Raw genomic sequence first — 12,162 nt, 5'->3', positions numbered from 1 at the left:
TGTGTGTGTGTGTGTGTGTGTGTTTGTGTGTGTGTGTGTCGGCCCCAGTTGCTTTTTTTTAGTTTTATCTTTGGAAATGGCGTTCTTAAAATACTTTCCGAATATACCTGCTTCTGATGACCAGGTGTAGTCCCCTTGTCATGTATCGCAATAAAATTATTTTTTGTTTTCAATCAGTTCATTTATCAGCGATGCGCGGATACCTAATGAGTTTTGTGTCTTATTTGAGAGCGTCTCATGTTCTTTGCGCAGCGAAAACTGTTATTCAAAGAATATGGACTTACTAGGCCTGATTGTGCGGCCCTTTCTAATTGCTATTTTTTTAAAAGGTGTGTTAGACACACGTTGCAAGAATACTTAAGGTGAGCGAACGTGCCCGATAATGTTATGCTTAGCAATGACCTCGTAAGATGGCGTTACAAACTTTGCACCGGCTCCTGAATTCCATCCCCGGAATACAAAAGAAGAAAAATTTGCCAAGTTTGGCCCTAAAACGAACAACATTACTGTTTCTGCATGAGAAACACAGTGGACGCATTCACATTTACACGGATGGGTCGGTCACTTCAACAAGTTCAACAGGCGCAGTGATAATTCCGGAGAAATCCATGACGATAAAGTTCAGGACCTCGCATCTGACATCATCCACGGCGGCAGAACTCGCCGCCATTCGTGCCGCTCCGGAGTTCCTAGTTGAAAACCCGCAACAGACATAGTAAATCTTCTCCGACTCCAAAGAAGCCCTCTAAAGCATTGCCTCGCCATATCGTCATAGACCAAACAAACAGCTAATTGCTGAAATACGACTGCTTAATCCCCGGGCTATAGAGAAACAACATGACATAGCGTATCAATAAATACCAGGCCACTGCAGCATTGATGGAAACGACCGTGCAGAGGAAGCAGCCCGAACTGCTCATGATGATGCCCCTTGTGCAGCTATACCATTATCAAGAACGCACGCCGCTGCAAGGCTTCGACCACTTGCACGAGAAGGGGCACTCGCTTAGTGGAATTCACCGGCATTCACCAACGCCCGCCTTCATAATTTGGACCCACACCTACAGCTCCGTCTTCCGTCAGGAATAACCAGAGCTGAGGAGACACTTTTTTGCCATCTGTGGATTGGGATGGCCTTTACGAATGCTTATTCGTTTCGAATCTGAATAGCCATCAGTCCGACATGTTACACCAGTGACTGCGCAGAGACTTTTTCCCATCTTCTCTGCGAGTGTCCTTGCTTCAGCGTGCCAAGGAAAGAACTGTCAAAAGCTTTAGATAGACTAGAATATCGCCAATTGTCGGAAGAAAGGGTATTAGGACACTGGCCGAGACCGTCCTCTGCACGCAAGGTATTGAGAACGTTGTTGCGCTTTATGCGGGCAAGTGGTCTTTGAGACAGACTGTAAGCAGCGTCGGGGATCGTCTGACGACCTTCTCTCTCCCTTTTTTTTCAACGTCTCTTTTCCCTCATCTTTTATCCTCCTTACTCCTTCCCCAATACCGGGTAGCCAGCCGTTCTAAGAACTGGCTAACCTCTCTTTCCTTCCTCTTTCAATCCTCCTCCTCCTCCCCGTACGTGAGAAAGTAGCGGCGCTCATACCGCTTCTTTCGCAGCGTCACTTTATGCGTGTCGCGTGGTTGTTATCGCGCGATCACTCTGTTTTCTCAAATTCGGAAACCGTCGTCCATGTGCCGGGCGTGCTTTGCGGAATATGCCAGCAGCGCCCCACAGTCCTCAGTCTGGCGAGCCATCTATCGGCCTGCCGCAAACGAGAACATAATCGGTCCCTACCCGCCAAGCACTCGCTAAGCGGCGTTCACTCACCTAAAGTATTATTGCACCGTGGTTGGATATGACCAAGCCCGTATTATTGCACCGTGGCTGGATATGACCAAGCCCATCGACACCTGCTAGCTTTATGACGAAAATTTCTTCGACCTCACGGTTATAAACATTTTTCATGTTACTACTTTACGTCCGTGTCTGTATTTTTTTTGGTTTTTTCTGGAATTTCTGTCTTTCCGCGATATTTCCGTTTCTTGAAGGAGCAGACGCGCGTGGGCCCCTCTGGGCAGCAGATTATTTTTTGTGTGCTTGTATAAACGCGTTTCTGACTATAATAATATTAATAATAATAATAATAATAATAACATAGATGACGATGATGATGATGATGATAATAATATTATAACACAGCAAAGTGGCACGCAAAGATGATCAACCTGAGCACGTCGGCCACGGAGACCACGGGCATCGTGCGCGGTCTGAAGCCTGCCATGACGTACCACTTCAGGGTGTTCGCCGAGAACTGACTGGGACGCAGCGACGCCAGCCAATCGGTCAAGGCGACTACGGCCGAAGAAGGTATGGGTACAAACGCTTGAGGGACGGTGCATGTTCCCAAATATCAGCGTGCATTCTAACGGCTTTTCAACGAAGGGAAATACTTCGCTGTGAAGGTAACTTGTTATAAAGCTGGCACACCATAGCTCTAGAAACATCATTGGGACGTAACGGATGATTCGTTATATATACAAGCAATTTCGTTCTGTCTGTGTTCGCAGCATAAACGGTCAAATGCATCTGCTATGAGTGAAAAATATGTTAATCATTAAAAAAGAACATTAATGTTTTAATGTTCCTGATATTGACATTAGCAATTAGAATGACCTAGAGGCTTCGAGGTAAAACCAGCAAGCACGACTAGCATGAAGAGGTCATGGTATGTTGTAGGAACTTTGATTTATTCATGGGTTGTAGCTGACTCCTCAGAGTCAAAATACAGGAATTGTCACAGAATAACCCCTTCAGACATCCATTACGATCGACTATTCATGCATGTGCGAAAGTCAAAGTGTTATACTAAAGTTGGGGACAACTCAAATGAAAGTAAGGGTAAATGTAATAATAAATTGCTTTATAGCAATAAATTTTAGTTGCGACTAGGTTTATTATCAAGGTACTGTGCAGCCAGGCATTCCACACTTCTTAGCGGTTTCCGCCTTCGTAGCACTGCATAGAAATGACGAAAGTAAGTCGAATCCACAATGAAGGGCGCGATTGATAAACGGAATACATGTGATTACGAAACCATGTATATTCAGGTACTATCCACGTCAAATGAAACGCGAACAGCGGCAAGCCTTCACGATGGTATAGTGCGCACCTTCCAGTTATCACCATTGACAGGTGCGTACATACTGGTCGGCACCTATACGCATATATGCGTGCCTGTCTGTGGTGATGAGTGGACAGCGTGCACTATACCATCGGGAAGGCTTGCCAATGTTTGGGTTTCATTTGACGACGATTGTACAGTGGATGTTGCGATGTACAGAATTTACGAGTTATAGAGTAGGCGAAAAAAATTGTTTCGATGATTGGAGGGCCGATTCTGAGTGGCCTGTTAGCTTAGCAGATGTGTCGCGCTGCTATGGTCGAGGATGCAGGTTCGATTACCGAGCATGACGGACGCATTTTGATGGGGCGAACTGCGAGAACACTACTGTACTTAGTTGCAGGAACACGTCAAAAAGCCCAGGAGGCCAAACAAAACTCGAGTTTCCCGATAAATTTTAAAATTTTGAAGTAACTAGTTAGAAAATCTGGTATGTAACTTTGAGAAACTGCTACATGTCCATGCAACCTGCTAAGTCTTTTTCATAGCAAATGCTATGAAACGTCATTTGTGTTTTCTTTTCTTTTTCATTCATTAACCCCATAGCATATTCGCATGTCGCATACCAAGTACTTCTCTCATTGATTGACATCCATTTCTTTCGTTCATAGTAGTCTATGAAGTACAATATTTATGACTGTGACACACGAGCTATCATTGTGCTATCATAGAGCTTATGCGATATAGGACGTTTGTACTCAAATAGCCTTCATTCTCTTCGCTTAAAAAGTGTGTTTAAACAATACGCAGTTTACGTTCAAGTAAATAGGCCTAACTTTGAAAGAATTAAAGAATGTTTTTATAAAATTACGACTGAACAAACATACGTGTTTAGAGAATTCTCTGTATTTCACTGCGGCACTTTATCCATATCTGTGACTGAAAGTACTTGCTACGGCAATTTCACGTCCCTCTTGCTGAGTAATCACTGCCGCTCTTAAATCGCATCTTGCCGAGTGCTTTAGAAAAACTTGCTATCTCGATACATACATATATATATATATATATATATATATACATATATATATATATATATATATATATATATATATATATGTATATATATATATATATATATATATATAATATATATATATATATATATATATATATATATATATATATATATATATATATATATATATCTTCTTTGAAGTGCCTTACGCCACTCCTTTCCCCAGATACAATGAAAATGTGGAATAATATGCCCAATGCGGATGTTCAAAAACAAGGTCAGCCAACTTCAAAGATGCATTATACAGTGTTCTTTTTATTCATGGTCGTGGGGTTTTGGTGCAAGCACTTTATATTGATTTTTATCTCTATAATCACTGTTCTTAGTTACTTAATTTTTTGATGCTGATTATTCATCCGATATTCCTATTATAACTACTCTCGGAGAATTTGATTGCGATAACAAATTAATAGACACTCTCGGCTGGATTTTGCCGCTGGCGTTGGCGTAGGCGTCGGTGTCAACGTGGACGTCGGAGTCAATGTCATGCATCGTATATGCATACGTATCTATATATATGAAAATGCAAGAAAAAAATTCAGAAAAAAAAAGACTCCTGCGCGCGGAATCGAACGTGGGACTTCCGCGTCATGAATGCGAGGCGTTAACCACTGAGCCACCGTTTTTTTTTTTCTTTATTGCACCACTGAGCCACCGTTAAGTACCTGCTTGGACGTTCAAACGGCAAGCTATGTTTATCTACCATTTACCGCTGTTGGCCGGCCTCTCGGGGGGGGGGGGGGGGGGGAATAGCTATCGTGTTTTCAGCATTATCAACAAGACGGCACAATGAGCGCGTGGCGGCTGTCATCTCTCACGCGTACTTTGGCCCGCGTAGAGAATGTGTGGGTGTACGCTCGATCGCACGCCCTTATCTTGCAGTAGGGAAGATCGTACGTCTCGTACGTATTATGTTGTAGTTATCTGGCGCACAAAATCACTGCAATCGTTAGACATCCTCAGTTTACGAAAAGGGCGCGATTTTCAGACAGGGCAAAGTAACAACTGAGACGCTTATTCACGTTAATCTGTACCTGTGAGTACGTTTCGTGCGTCATTTGTGCGTGAGAAACACGGGGCACGTTTCGATCTGCTTGCCATTCTGCGCGTGATCTTCCAATTTGTTGCTATCGCGTTCATTGCCTCGCCTTTGCGGCAAAGCTGTGACTATTTAGACAGCAGAGGAAACGCAGAGTTCATGCGCTATGGGCAATAATTTTTTGTGTGAAGTGAGTGTTACGTATTACGTGACACCCTCTCTGTAATGACACCAAGCACTCGACTCACAGTAGTATTTAATTAATAATTACTTAATAACGTTTGTAATTACTTGTTCCGAACACTTTTTCTCTTTTTCTCGCGACTTCCGCAGCACCCGGAGGGCCACCGACAGAAGTCAGGGCACAACCACTGAGCTCACAATCCCTGAAGATAACTTGGAAGGTAAGATATCTATCAGACGCGCACATGTTTTTCGAAACGATGGCTTAGCGACATTTCTTCATGAAGGTGTGCTGTATGTGAGTTGAAAAGCTCTCACCAGATGAAGTAGATGAATCGAAGCTGTAGATTGACTGATAACTAACGCTGATTAAATGTAGTAGTTACAAGACAATAAAAGTCTATTACTACTACTACTAGTAGTTAGTGCTGGCATTGAAAATACTCCTAATGACCGTTGAGATTTTCGCTTCCCGAAACAACGCTGGGAATATGTGAGACACCGTAGGGGAAGGCTACGGAAATGTAGATTGCATGAAATACGTACACGACATTTGAACCACTCGCCTATTCAGGGAAATGTAGTCAACGCGACCGGGATTTGGTTCCACGACCAGCAGTCGAGCATTGACCTTACCTACTAGATCATCGTGTTGGGTAATACTGGAAATATTTCACTTCAAACTCAGTTTTAAGGCATGTCCTCTATATATCTAAATAAAAGCGAAAGGTGTGCGCCGAGATTTAGCAGCGCATCTTTCTTTGGCACCCCCATGACGCAGCCGCCCAGCAAGGAGTTTCACTTTGGTGCCATCAAGGGCTACTACGTGGGCTACCGTGTGGCGGCCTCGTCAGACCCGTACATCTACAAGACACTCGACTTGGGCGCAGAGGGCCGCGAGGAGTGCGTGCTCTCTTCGTTGTCACGATTCACGCAGTACAGCGTCATCGTGCAGGCCTACAACAACAAGGGCGCCGGACCACCGTCCGACGAGGTGGTCGTGCAGACGCTCGATAGCGGTGAGTGTTGTGAAGTGGCCTCGCGGCACGCCACTCGGATTCGTCATTGATTCATGTCCGTACGCGTTAATTATCATGTCGCAAGAATCACGAGTACACTGAAGGGACAGAGGCATGTATATCACAAGCTAAAAAACTAATAGTGCTAACACGGAAAGAAGCGAGAAGTAAATACATCACAAATGCTCACCAGAAGGTCTAGGTATCAAATGATACCATCAAATGATGGTGAATGATGGTAGAAAATTGGGAGACCCTAAAGCTTTGCTCTTACTTGTTTAATGCGACAGTGACATCCTGTTTCTTGGCCGTACTGAGTTCAAAATGGCTTGTGTCAGAGAAGATTTCTCATGCGGCGGCTTTCTGTGCATTAGGTAACGTGCTTTATACCATGGAAAATTGGGCGCGTGAAATCTTTTCGAAATCGCTCTGCACCCACTACGTGGCCTTGTGAAAAAAGGTGTAGTAACGTGTGTGCCTTCTGTAGTAAGTGGTCAGCTTTAAACCACAAATTCATAATAGTTACATGTTTCTACACTCTATCGCAATGTACTCTTGTACCACTCATTATTACTACCCTTTTACATGTTGCATTATGAAGCATATATAGATCACACGTGTTTTGCATGACATGTTACGTTGGCTGCAAGTCCATGCAGAGAAAGTTATTTTCACTGTATTTTTTATTTACTTGATTTGCATGTTTATTGAATTTTCTTTCACGTGCAAGATGATTTTTTGCTCACAGCAAATGTCACCGAGGTCGACAACAACGCCGACACCAAAATTTCTGAGAAACGAACTCATTAACATTATCGCGTTAAAATCTCGTGTTTATGTCCGTGCTTGCAGGCCCAGTTTTTTTTAGCATGAATAGCGCTTTGGTTTTCCGATCATATAACTGTACTTACTGTGTTCTGTATCGTATAATGGATGACAGCCCATCGCGTGGCGGCCACTTGTTTTTTTCATTTCAAAGAAAGGTTGCTCACGCACAAGGTGTCGTAACAATGAGATAAAGAGCCTTTCCTGTGGTCAAGTTGTACACCGATATGCTTTCTATGGCTTTCCGTGAATCACTATTCACGCCCTACGCTCTTATTTTTTTCTGATCAATCCTAGATATAATTTCAAACAGACTTCACTCATTCTGTAAACAGATCCTCCATCTCCACCTGATCTCCAAGTAGAAGGTACATCATTCACCTCCGTTTCTATCAAGTGGGACCGCGCTCCGAGTGACCCAAACCCCGTCACAGGTGTGTACACTTCTCTGAAAAGAGTGCGCCTACAGTAATACCAATGTGATGTCAAGGGTTGCGTAACCCTAGCAATCACGTTGTTGCTTGGAGAGTGTAGAATGAATAGCCCACACCTTACGCTGTTCCAGGGTACGGACAGATGGACGGACACGAGTGTAAGCCCTTGACGGCTTTCGCATTAAAAAGGCACCAGCCAGGGTTTGTTGGTGCAGTTGCCACAGGGTAAACGCGCCGAAGACAAGGACAGAGATGTGGCTCGCGTGCAGAGATTGCAGCTTATCGAACTCGTGTGTTTCAAGTCTCCTCTCCGTCCTTGTCTTCGGCGCATTTACGTTGCTCTACCTTCGAGCTCTCGAGATGGCCTCCGAGATCGACCTACTTAGGCAATGGCCAATTTCCGAAAGCGCAATATGTATTTACGATGTGCTTTTGGGCTGTAGGTTACTATGTGCGGCAGAAAGAAGCCGTCACCGGCAGCGAGTGGCACGAGACGCACGTGCCGGGGGACCAGAACTCCCTGATGGTTGACAAGCTCAAGTGCGGCACCAACTACCAGTTTGCCGTGCGAGGATACAATGCGGCCGGCAATGGCGAAAACAGCGACATTGTTACCGTCAAGACAAGCGGGGCCGGTAAGCAGGTGATATCGTTGTATATTGACAATGTGAAAATATGTGCCCTCTTTTTCGTTTGAACTAATGACAAACTCCGAGATTTCTGTTGGAGAGAAATACGACTTCACGGAGACACTCGAGAATTGAAGTACAGTCGCATTATTTTACCATGCGGATAGCCGCAGACTGGTGGAATTTGGTGTGCACCGGTCCTCTCTCACCGGGCAACAATGTAAATTTTGTCCAAGAATCCTCGTAAATACTTTTCCGCAACTAAAGCTTCTGTCTCAGAAATCCGCATAATTTCCTTCCGGCTTTGTGCTACAAGTGATTCATTGTCAATTTCGTTTCTTACGTGTAAGGCATTTGCATACTTACACTGCGGTATTAGCATCATGGCTAAAACACCCTATTGTTACCGGACATCTCCTCTACGTGCGCAGCGCCGGTGGCTCCGGATCGCCAGTCGCTGGTGCAGACTAACGTGAGCTCGGCAGTGGTTCTGCTCGGAGCGTGGCACAGCGGCGGCTGCCCTATTCACCAGTTCACGGTCAAGTACCGGCGTCGACAGGACGCTGACTGGACCACGTTGCAGGCAACCAGGCCTCGTGACGAGCGCCTCGAGATCCCTGGTCTCACGCCAGCCACCTGGTACACGCTCCAGATGACGGCGCACAACAGCGCCTGTGTCACCGAAGCCGAGTACGCGTTCGCCACACTCTCCAAGTACGGAGGTACACTGACAAGTTTAATACGCTCAATGATCATTCAAATAAAACTACAAGTTGGGTCAATTAGCAATTTAACATAATTTGCTCTTTTGCGAAGTGAGCGACACGACCAGGACTGGGGACTTGTGTCGAAATCTTTCTTAGTTCTCCTCAGCCCGGTTCGCCAATCAGATTTCTCTAATCCCCGTCATCAAATGTGTCTTCACTAAGGTAATAAAGATAGGGATATGGATACTTGAATTTTTATAAAAGGCATAACGCTGAAAAAAAAACCCGCAGTTTTGCTTGAATGTGGCCGACTAGTGATAAAGAAGGGTTAAAAAGTTACACGAAGTGAGGTTAACAGTTTTAAAGCCGTCACCTCACCTTCATGAAAACTGTGCCAAAACATTTACACACAGTGCGACCTTCCACGGTTACAACGTTTGAGTAATGGGTATACTACATTAGGCTATGTGCGTGCTTCATTCATAGGCGAAAGGGCTAGTTATAGCCATCGCCGCTCACTTAAGTTAAAAGTGGTTTCTCTTCTTTGTCATTTTTTTATGCGCTAGAAGTTTCACCATCTAACGACACCAACAAACCTATTCGTACGGCCTTTCAAGTAGCTATGTTCTTGTTGGTATATGTCGTGGGGTCACCTACTCAACTTTAGTAAAACGTGAGTGCCTTCCTTAGTGAGCAATCTGTACACACACTAGCGACGCGAATGCTTAAGGCATTGAACAATACACGATGACTTACCTGGTTCCCTGCGCGTGCAGCGGCAGACCAGGTGACGCCCCGGACGAAAGTGCATCGCGAAACGTCGTCTGTAGTGTCCGACGCGACCGTGGTGGTTCCGGTGGTGGTTTCGCTAGTCATTGTGGTGGTCCTCCTGGTCATCGTGTGCATGGTCATCCGCAGGAAGCATTCCTCCGGCAGTTCCCAGAGTGGTACGTACGCCAACGGTAAGCGTCACAAACGCAGCATGCGCGCGAAGATGCACAGTTCTGGCAGATCCACAACGGTTCCCACATTCATTTAGGAATAAACTTTTATAGATCTGTCGGCGATATATCGCATAAATTCCTAAAAGTATTGCCACAATATTTTATAATGTTTCGGGTTACCTGCCCATTGCACGTGTCGATACTGCCTTGCACCACGCTATAGAATGCCTGACGCCCGTTTTCTAAAACGCCCCTTCACTCAACGCTTCACCTTCACTTGAGAAAGCCTATGGGAGCGCCGTTTCTAGGCATGGCAAGTTACTGCATATCAGCGATAGTCTGCTGCGATTCTTGAGTAGCACAGCGTCATTTTAGCCGAGTGGTGGCGCAGTGCTCAACTCTGCCAAGTGAAGCGTGGAAGCCGTGTCGAGGAGCGTTTGTGAAAACGGGGGTGAGAGCATTCCAGATTATTTTAGGATCACCGGATGGGCTTGAGCGCGCAAACGCGAACAGATGCGTTTATTCTCGAAGAAATTCAGTCACCCGCGATAACGCTGGAATCGCCGATGCCGCATGTATATATAAACGCCGACGCACCTTGTTGCGAATCAGATTATCGGTGGCCGACGCTACGTTCACCGTTATCAGTGTACAGCGTGCATTGCTTGCTGTTCGGTTTGCCGACCACAAGTTCGTCCAAATAAAATTATCTTAGATGCGAAAACTGCTGACTTCGTTACATCATGACCTAGTTGAAATATTTACCCAGAGCATTGGAAAAGATTTCTAGTGATGTGGTCATTCCAAATATGGTCAAGAGTTTTCTGTAACGTACAGGTGCTCACAGAATTATTCGAAGCGCCGATCAGCCCAGCGCTGCCCAGTGGTGCAATCTGATGGAACAAAAAAGAATAAAATAGTCGTATGGTCGGTGCGTGTGTGGCCTGCTTAGCGAGCAAGCTTCGTTTTATAGTGCATCTAGAATTGCGTTACCTTGAGCCAAAGGTAGGTTCTTTGCCAGTGCTATTTAAAGTCATGCACTCTAGGGGCACTTTGCAGCCAGGAGAGGAATATCCAGAACATAATTTGCCGACAGTGCACATATAATTGCTATCGCTCGAGATAAAACTTAATCAATGATAAGGCATTGTCAGTAGTCTACTAAGGTGTTTGAGGAGTGATAGGTTTTTCTATCTGAAATACGCTTTTGAAACCGCAAACAATTTTGTCTTACATTTTTGCACAAAGTCCTTGTTTTCTTCGACGAGTTGGTGTTTGCCTAATGATGTCATTTGAAGGGCAAGTTATGCCTTAGGCAATCATCCTCACAGCGTCTGCGCAAGCTTTGTTACTACTTCTTTAGAGGCAATTGAGTTTCTACATTTTATTCTATTCTACATTCTAAACATTGTTCCACCAAACGGCTTAGAACTCTTTATGTTCCAGAAAAAAAATTAGCCTAAGCTGGGCACATAAATTTTAGAATCACTACATAAAATGTTGCAGGGGTGGCTTAGGTTCTGGTACAGAATGAAAGAAAATGGACTATTTTAATTTTTACATCTACTGATGAGCTAAAGAAAATTCGAGTTTGAAAAACTGCCTTGCCTGATTTAGGCGAATCTATGCGGCCCTTTACTGTCCTTATGCGTTAAATGCCCGTTTAAGTGTAACGAGCTAATAGGAACATCGAAGTGGGCAGTCTTTTAAATTCGCTCTGTTGCGCGCGTATTCACAGGCAGCTCGCTTTATGGCACCCCAAAGAATGGCATGCAAGAGGCCATGCAGATCAGCGACCTGGAAGGCAAAGTGGGCAAGGAATGCTCCAGCAGTGCCTTCTTGCCGGCGCCCTACGCAACCACGCAACTAGGCACCAGGGGTCCAGAAAAAAGGACGGACCACGTGGTGAGTGGCGTTTCTGTTTTCCACTTGACAGACACACAGACTAGTCCACAGTCAAATGGAATGGTTTTCTTGCAAAAGCGTGGTGGCTCATATTTGCATGCTACTAATGGTGGCGGTTAATTCTGACTCCACTTTTTTTCACAGAACAGTGCCAGGTGCGAAGTTTTTTTTTTCACATTCACTAGCAGTCAAGGCCCCAGCAATCAGAAGGTGCTTATTCGAGTATCCCTTTTCATGGTGGACCATACCATAGATACCTGCCGAAGTTTCGAAGCCCGAC

At 44.9% G+C, this 12,162-nt stretch overlaps 1 pseudogene; it reads left to right on the top strand.

The window, feature by feature from the left end:
• LOC142794652 (cell adhesion molecule Dscam1-like) overlaps nt 1–12,162 on the top strand; it is a 118,720-nt pseudogene that overhangs the window by 104,800 nt on the left and 1,758 nt on the right.

The sequence above is a fragment of the Rhipicephalus microplus genome, chromosome 2, assembly GCF_043290135.1.
Source record: "Rhipicephalus microplus isolate Deutch F79 chromosome 2, USDA_Rmic, whole genome shotgun sequence".
Lineage (NCBI taxonomy): Eukaryota > Metazoa > Arthropoda > Arachnida > Ixodida > Ixodidae > Rhipicephalus > Rhipicephalus microplus.
The sequence above is the reverse complement of the archived record's forward strand: the minus strand, read 5'-3'. Positions and strand labels throughout refer to the sequence as shown.